Here is a 6,809-nt window from a genome sequence, read left to right as displayed (position 1 = left end):
AATAATAATAATAATAATAATAATAATAATAATAATAATAATAATAAATTTGGGAAACATTTGGGTGAAGGTTTTTCTTATATCACATGATTCTCACAGGAAGATGTGTTTACTGTCTTTTAAGACCTTGGGAGGCCTGACCAAATCAAAAACTACAGAAAAACACTTCAGGTTTTTTTTAATTAATTATTTTTATTTTATAAGTATTTTACCTGCATGTATGTAAGTATGCTACATGTGTGCAATGCCTGCAAAAGCCAGAAGAGGATATCAGATCCCCTGGAACTAGAGTTACAGGTGGTTGTTAGCCATCAAGTGGGTGGTGGGACTCAAACTGGGGTCTTCTGCAAGAGTAGACAGTACTCTTAACCCCTGAGCCATCTCTCTAGCCCAACACTTTGGGTTTTAAAATGCATCACGTCTTCCCATCTGTATCCATCTGAGCTTCTGAGACACTGTGGGAGGCAAGTAAACCTAATGGCTTTCCATTGACCCAGAGGGTATTAGAAAGGCAATGACCGGCTCAAAGTCACATGACTAATTATAATGTTTAAACTTATTTTTCCTTCAGAGAAATCCAGGGCCCAGCAATGAGAACCATCAACACCAAATATTTGCAGAGTCTTTTGCAGTGTGTATGAAACAGTTCTACATAGTATGTACACTTTGCATACTCTCATCTGAACTCTACTGAACACCTCACAAATAGCCACCATTATATTATTACAAAATGACTTAACTCAGCAGTATCCCCTCTGATGTCAAACAGAGCAATCCTTGTACCACAAAGGCTTCTCAGAAACCCACAGGTCTGTTGTCCATTGTCAGCCTAGATTACACAGTCCAAATCTGTTTCTCCACTTAGTTTCATGAAAATACCATTGGATTCTTACATGAGAAACTTGTCTAGTCTTGATAATCTTGCCTAGTTCCCCTTTCTCATGTTTCACTGGGATTGTTTGTTACCTGAACAATCAACTCTCACACAAACCTTGATTAGAGATAGGAGTTTGAGGATGGGACTTTAAAAAGGTTTCTCTGCCCTACAAAGAGTTATATAAACTGTAGATTAATGGAAAGGGCTTTTTAAAGTCATTATTTCTCATTTTAAGGCAATATATACTTACTGAAAAAATGTATAAAAGTAGGAAGAAAAGATTATCAGTGATCCCATCACTAAAATAAAATGTTTTAGGAGAAAAATAAGGCTTTGTCAAAAATTTCAACCATAAAAGTTAAGCTAGTGTCATATAAAACTTCCCGAAAGAAAAAAAAAAAACAAAAAACTGAAATTAGGAACAAAAAATTTTAGTAACCTAGTATTTTCATTTTATAAAGTACAAAATCAACAGTGTTTGGTTCAGTTTACAGGAACACCATGAGCTACATTACACTCCCTTCTGATATTACATTATGTAGGTAATTTGATGATACCAAAGGCAATGATACATTAACTCTCCTGTTGAAAGAATTGTGTGAAATGCCTCCTCTGATTCCAATGCCCAGAGAGGACTGTGCTAGAAAGACCTTCACTGGAGCTAAGCCTGGCCTGTTGAAATGGTGAGAATGTGGATTTACTGACAGTCACCCCATCATTAATAACTACTACTGGGTACCACGTTCTGCTCTAAGCACCTGGGATACAATAATAAATAAAACATATATTTCCCTGCTGGTATGGAGAGACTGCAAACCAAGCAAATAAATTATATATTGAGTTAGAAAGTGATGGTGCCAGGGAGAAATAGAGAGGAAGGAAGAAAAATGGAAATGGAGGGTTGGGGTGAGTATACAGATTGTCTGTTTTTGAGACACAGTCTCCTGTACCTCACACTTTCTATGTAGCTGAGGATGACTTTGGACTTATGGTCCTCTTGCTTCTACCACCAGAGTTCTAGAATTACAGGAAGTGTTTCTGTTGAAATGCAGGGCTTATTCTACCAGACCCATCTTTTTTCCAATATATACTTTATTGAATTTTTGTGCATTTCATACAATATATCTTAACTATATTTAGACCCCCTCCCCTATCTGCACTCTTTTCACGCCCCCCACCATATTTCATGCATTCTGTCATATATGTTAAAGCCTCTGGAGTCAAGTATGTGTACCCAGATGTCCCTCAGTGTGAGTTCATTTGCTGTTAGCCTATTTAGCATTATTCCCTTAGAAAGAGCAACTCTTCCTCACCCGGCCATGATCAATAGTTCCTTGGCCAAGGTTGGGGCCTGTTGGTCATTTCCCCAGTTCTGTGCTGGGTTTTTGTCTGATTGAGTTTGCATGGATCTTGTGCATGTTGTCATCATGACTGTAAGTTCATATGAGCAAGTTCCCAGTGGTATGGAAGACTCTGCTTCCCTATGATCATGTACCAATCCTGGCTCTTACAATCTTTCTGGCCCCTCTTTCACAGTGGTCCCTGAGCCCTGGGTTGATGAGGTTTAATATAGGAGTCCCATCCAGGGACACATGCTCTATAGTCTCATTCTCTACACTTTAGCCAGTTGTGGTATGGGCGTGCAGGGATCTCGGGGCACCAGCTGCTGGGCGTGGCGCTGGTCTCCCACACGTCGCTGGAGTGCAGCGGGTCCCACGGGCCGCGTCTGCTGTTCAGGCCCCTGGCTCTCCGCTGCTGGGGTGCGTGGGTTTCACGTACCGCGTTGCCGTGGGTCTCTGCTACTGGAGCTGGCAGCTCTAGGACCGCTGTCAGCTGCCGGGTCGGGTTCCGTTTCAGTTTTCACCGTGCCCTCCCTCTAAGTTCAAGACCCGTTGGCCACCAGGTCACGAGGGGAGGTGTGAGAAACGGCGAAAGCAGGGTCTCCGTGAGTCGTGGTTTATGAAGAGATAGCCCTCTCCGGGAAGACTGGATCGTAGGCAGTAAGACACAGAACTCAGCTCAGTACCGCTCCTTTATTCAGTGACTCAGCTTGGCTCCAGGTCTTAGTGATTCAGCTCTGATTAATTAGGGGAAAACCAGGATATTTATACTGTGGGGGCAGTGGCAAAAGCCTTAGCGGATAGGTGCTTTCAGGATGCCCCATTTACATGTGGTGGTGGGCTTCTGCCAGGCTGTCAGACAGTACCTGATTATCACACAGGAACAGACAATGCCTGATTAAAACCTGGTAGCTCCTGTGCCGGAGGGTATGTATCTTGTGACGGGCACTTTAAAAGTAAGTCAGGGAGGAGAGCAGAAGGCACCCCACTAAGAAGAGGAGTCTCCCCATTCGTGCCGAGCCAGCTTGTGGCTATCCAGACATGGGGAGACTGCTACCCTAAACAGCAGGGGTCCCCAACATCTCCCCCTGTTTAATTTAAATATGGAGAAGTGCCATCACCAGCCCTAAGGGCCAACTCATCTGTCTCAGGAGAATCCAAAGTCTGATAATTGACCATGACCTGTTTTGTAGCAATTTTCAGCAATGACAGTAACTGTCAGCAAAGAAATCTTAAAAACAGTGAACAAGTATCAAAACAATACACAGTATTATCAGAGGGCAACAAGGGATAGGAGCCATGCAAAAGAAGGGATTGCTAAGTCAACCTAATTGTCTGGTGGGCTGAAATCTTGAAAATGGGTTACAAAGTTTTTTGCAAGTCTTAACATTGGTTTCAACAACATTCGATTCATTCACAAATTTTGCGAGTGTTAACATTGGTTTCAACAACATTTGATTCATTCACAAAGAAATAGCATTTTTCTCAAATATTATATACCCTCCCCATATTTATTAAGTCCAATGTACTTTGGTGTGAAGCACAGCCTTGGTGAGAGAGTTCATTTGCTGTCGGAGAGATTCCAGGCTTCAGTCGCAGATGTCATTGTTTAGTCCAGCTTGTCTCAGCCAGAGCAGAATCAGGTGTAGCTTAGACGGGGATTTCCCGCCAGGTGCTGGGCTTGTACCTGCTGTCGCCATAGGCTGGGCTTGTAGCTGCTGTCGCCATAGCAACGCCTCCAGCATTCAGAGAGACTGTAAGTTCGATTTCTACCAGCAGGGAGAAGAAGATCTTTCTCTGCTGGCAGCTCCTGGGATGCAAACGTTACTGGTACACAAAAGGTGGACAAAGAAATCAACACAGTTTTGGGTCTTTCCTTGTACTATATGAAGAGAAGAGGGGCGATGTATGCTGTACTGGAGAGAGTAATGTTAGTGAGGCATTTATAATGGGTAGGCTTGCTGCTGAAAATGCAAGTTAAATAATTAGCCAGTTTGAATCAGTAGATATCCACTAGATGAGAGTCAGTGAAATCTCTTTCTGTTAAAAAAGGCAGTTAAACATTGGGGTAGGTGGTGAAGGGAAGAAAGTTAGACTTTTTCCAGGACATAGTCGATCTTATTTGGTCCTCTGTCTTTCCTGTGGAATAATATTATGAGTTAGCACAGACTTGGCTGCAGGTGCAAGCTGTTGAGAGACATGAAAGTTAGCTGTAGGGTACCTAGAAAATGCACCTGAGTAGAATTTTGTTATTACTCCAACATGCCAGCGATTGTCCCATGAATCTGGTTTTTTCTTGAATGTTTCTCCAACCTAAAATCTCTAGAACATGGTATTAGGGAGAGTGGGGGCTGGCTGAAGCATTGTTGTTAAGCAGGGTAAAGACAGCCATGAGGATGGCAGAGAAGGAAGCTCTGGGGGGGCTTTGGGGTATTGTCTCTGCCTCTTTTTTTTTCTTTGGTTGATCCTGTGGGAAAACACAAGCAAATCCTCTCCCTGTGGTTAGCAATGGATCTGGTCCTTTCCAGAGTCCCTTAAAGGGGTCCCTCCACAATTAAGGCATTTTGAGTTGGATTGGGTTGTAACTACAAGGGCTTGGGCAAGGGAGGAGGCCTGGTACGTGGCAGTCCCAATATCATGGGTGGCCACAATCCATCTGTCATAATGTTCATTTTTTAGTCCCTGGCATGCTTGTCTGTGCTCAGGGGTCATCCCTTCCCAGACAAGGCTGTTTAAAAGCATTGCTTTGGCTGCAGGATCTGTTATTTTTCTATCTAAACTGGCTTGCATTCTTAGTATAAAGTCTGGGAGAGCCTCAGTTGGTTTTTGTTTTAAAAAAGTTAATGAAGAAGTTTCTCCAGGCCCGATGGACAAGGGGGTTAGGTGGTCCCAAGCCTGCAGGGCACATAAGCGAACTTGCTCAAAACAGCCAGCAGGAATTGTAGCCTGCTGGATTCCTGTGAAGTTGCCCTGACCAAAAAGCTGGTCATAGTTCCAATCTATGAATCTAGGTGGTGGATCCTGCCCTGGTTGGGGCCTTAGCTGCTGATCATTTCTTTTAGCCTGCATTAGACATTCATCTCTAAATAAAGCCTCCCATTGTACAAATAATGGACTGGGGAGGGTAGATCTATAGATGTCCCTCCAGTCCTGGGGGGTAAGCAGATTAGTATTAAATGTTTGTAGTATAGATTTTGTCCATGGAGCATGGATTCCATCTTCACGGACAGCCTGGAGTAATTCTTTAAGTTCTGCTGCTGGGAGCGGGTACCAGGCTAGTGGGCGTTGCCTTGTTATTTGTAAGTTAACAGGAAAAGCCTCTACTGGTGGGATTTGGGGGCCCTGAGGCCATTGAGGCTGGCAACTTCCACTGTCTCTAAGATTTCACAGTTGCTCTGTGGCTGTAGGGCATAGCTGGAACGGCACCACAGGCAGTGGCAGCTGAGGTGAAGGGGGAGGGGGATTTATCTGAAGATCTTTGGGAACTTTTGAAGTCTGGGTGTTAATATCTGGGCTTGTTAAATCAGCAAGAGGGGGGTAAGAGTTAATTTTGTTGATGGGTGGGTTTTGTCTGACTTGGTCAAATTCTATTTTTGGAGCTGTTGAATCTGCTACTGGGCAGTCTGCAGGGTTTTTTTATTGCTTAAAACCTCTCTTTTATTATTTTCTGGTGCTTGTAAGCTTTCCTCAATCTTAGGTGGGTTTTTTAAGCATTGCTGGATGGCTGCCATTATCGGGAAAAAGGAGAGAGGAAAATTATGCTTTTCTTGGGTTTCTTTCTTATAAGCCAAATGTGCAAGAAAGTTCCAGACCTCAGGATCAGATATGTCTACTGATAAGATCCAGGGTGCAAACCGATACACCTCATTCCAAAATTTTAAGCTTTCATCTTTAGAAATTTTAAATCCACTACATTTGAGCAGGGTTTTAAGGGAACGAATTTGGTGCTTCCTCTGGCGTGACACTGAGTTCCCCATTGTAAAGGGAAGATGTTTTTACAGCAGTCGGACACTAGAGGGCTTGGAGCATCTTGGCTGAGACTGCAGAAAAAAAGGGGCAGAAAGAGGCAGTTTAAATCTTTTGTTCTGGCCGCGAATCACCTGGAGCTTTCAAGTGCTCCGTGGGGCTAGTTAATTTAAATTCTCACTTAACTGGTTTTAGCTGCGGCTTGAGTGCCTGGGGGCAGGATGACAAAAGCGATTAGGGAAGTTTACCTTAGAAACTGACTCCAAGGCTTATGTGAAGATCCCTGGAACTTTGGGGATTTTTTCTAGCAGTGTTCAGATAGAAAAAGTGGGGTGAAGTGATGGTTTCCAAGGGAACGTGCCTGAAATTAAAATTTCAGGTGATTCCACTTGGCCCCCAGCACAGGCCTTCCCACAGGTTTGAGAGACTGGCGACTGTCCTAATGACTTTTAAGTGGCCGCTGCGTCACCAGATTTTTATATTAGAAAGATTTATAGATAGATGGTCTTTCGTCTACACCTGTGCAGGCAGTCGGGGTCCGTTAGGAGGTCAAAGAAACCTTCAGCTAACATCAGGGAGTAGCCCTGACCAGGAAGCCTCAGTTGTCTCTCTGTCCTTAGCGGTCC

Source organism: Nannospalax galili, unplaced genomic scaffold (genome assembly GCF_000622305.1).
Source record: "Nannospalax galili isolate Female #2095 unplaced genomic scaffold, S.galili_v1.0 scaffold329, whole genome shotgun sequence".
NCBI classification, from domain to species: Eukaryota; Metazoa; Chordata; class Mammalia; order Rodentia; family Spalacidae; genus Nannospalax; species Nannospalax galili.
This window is presented reverse-complemented; position numbering follows the sequence as displayed.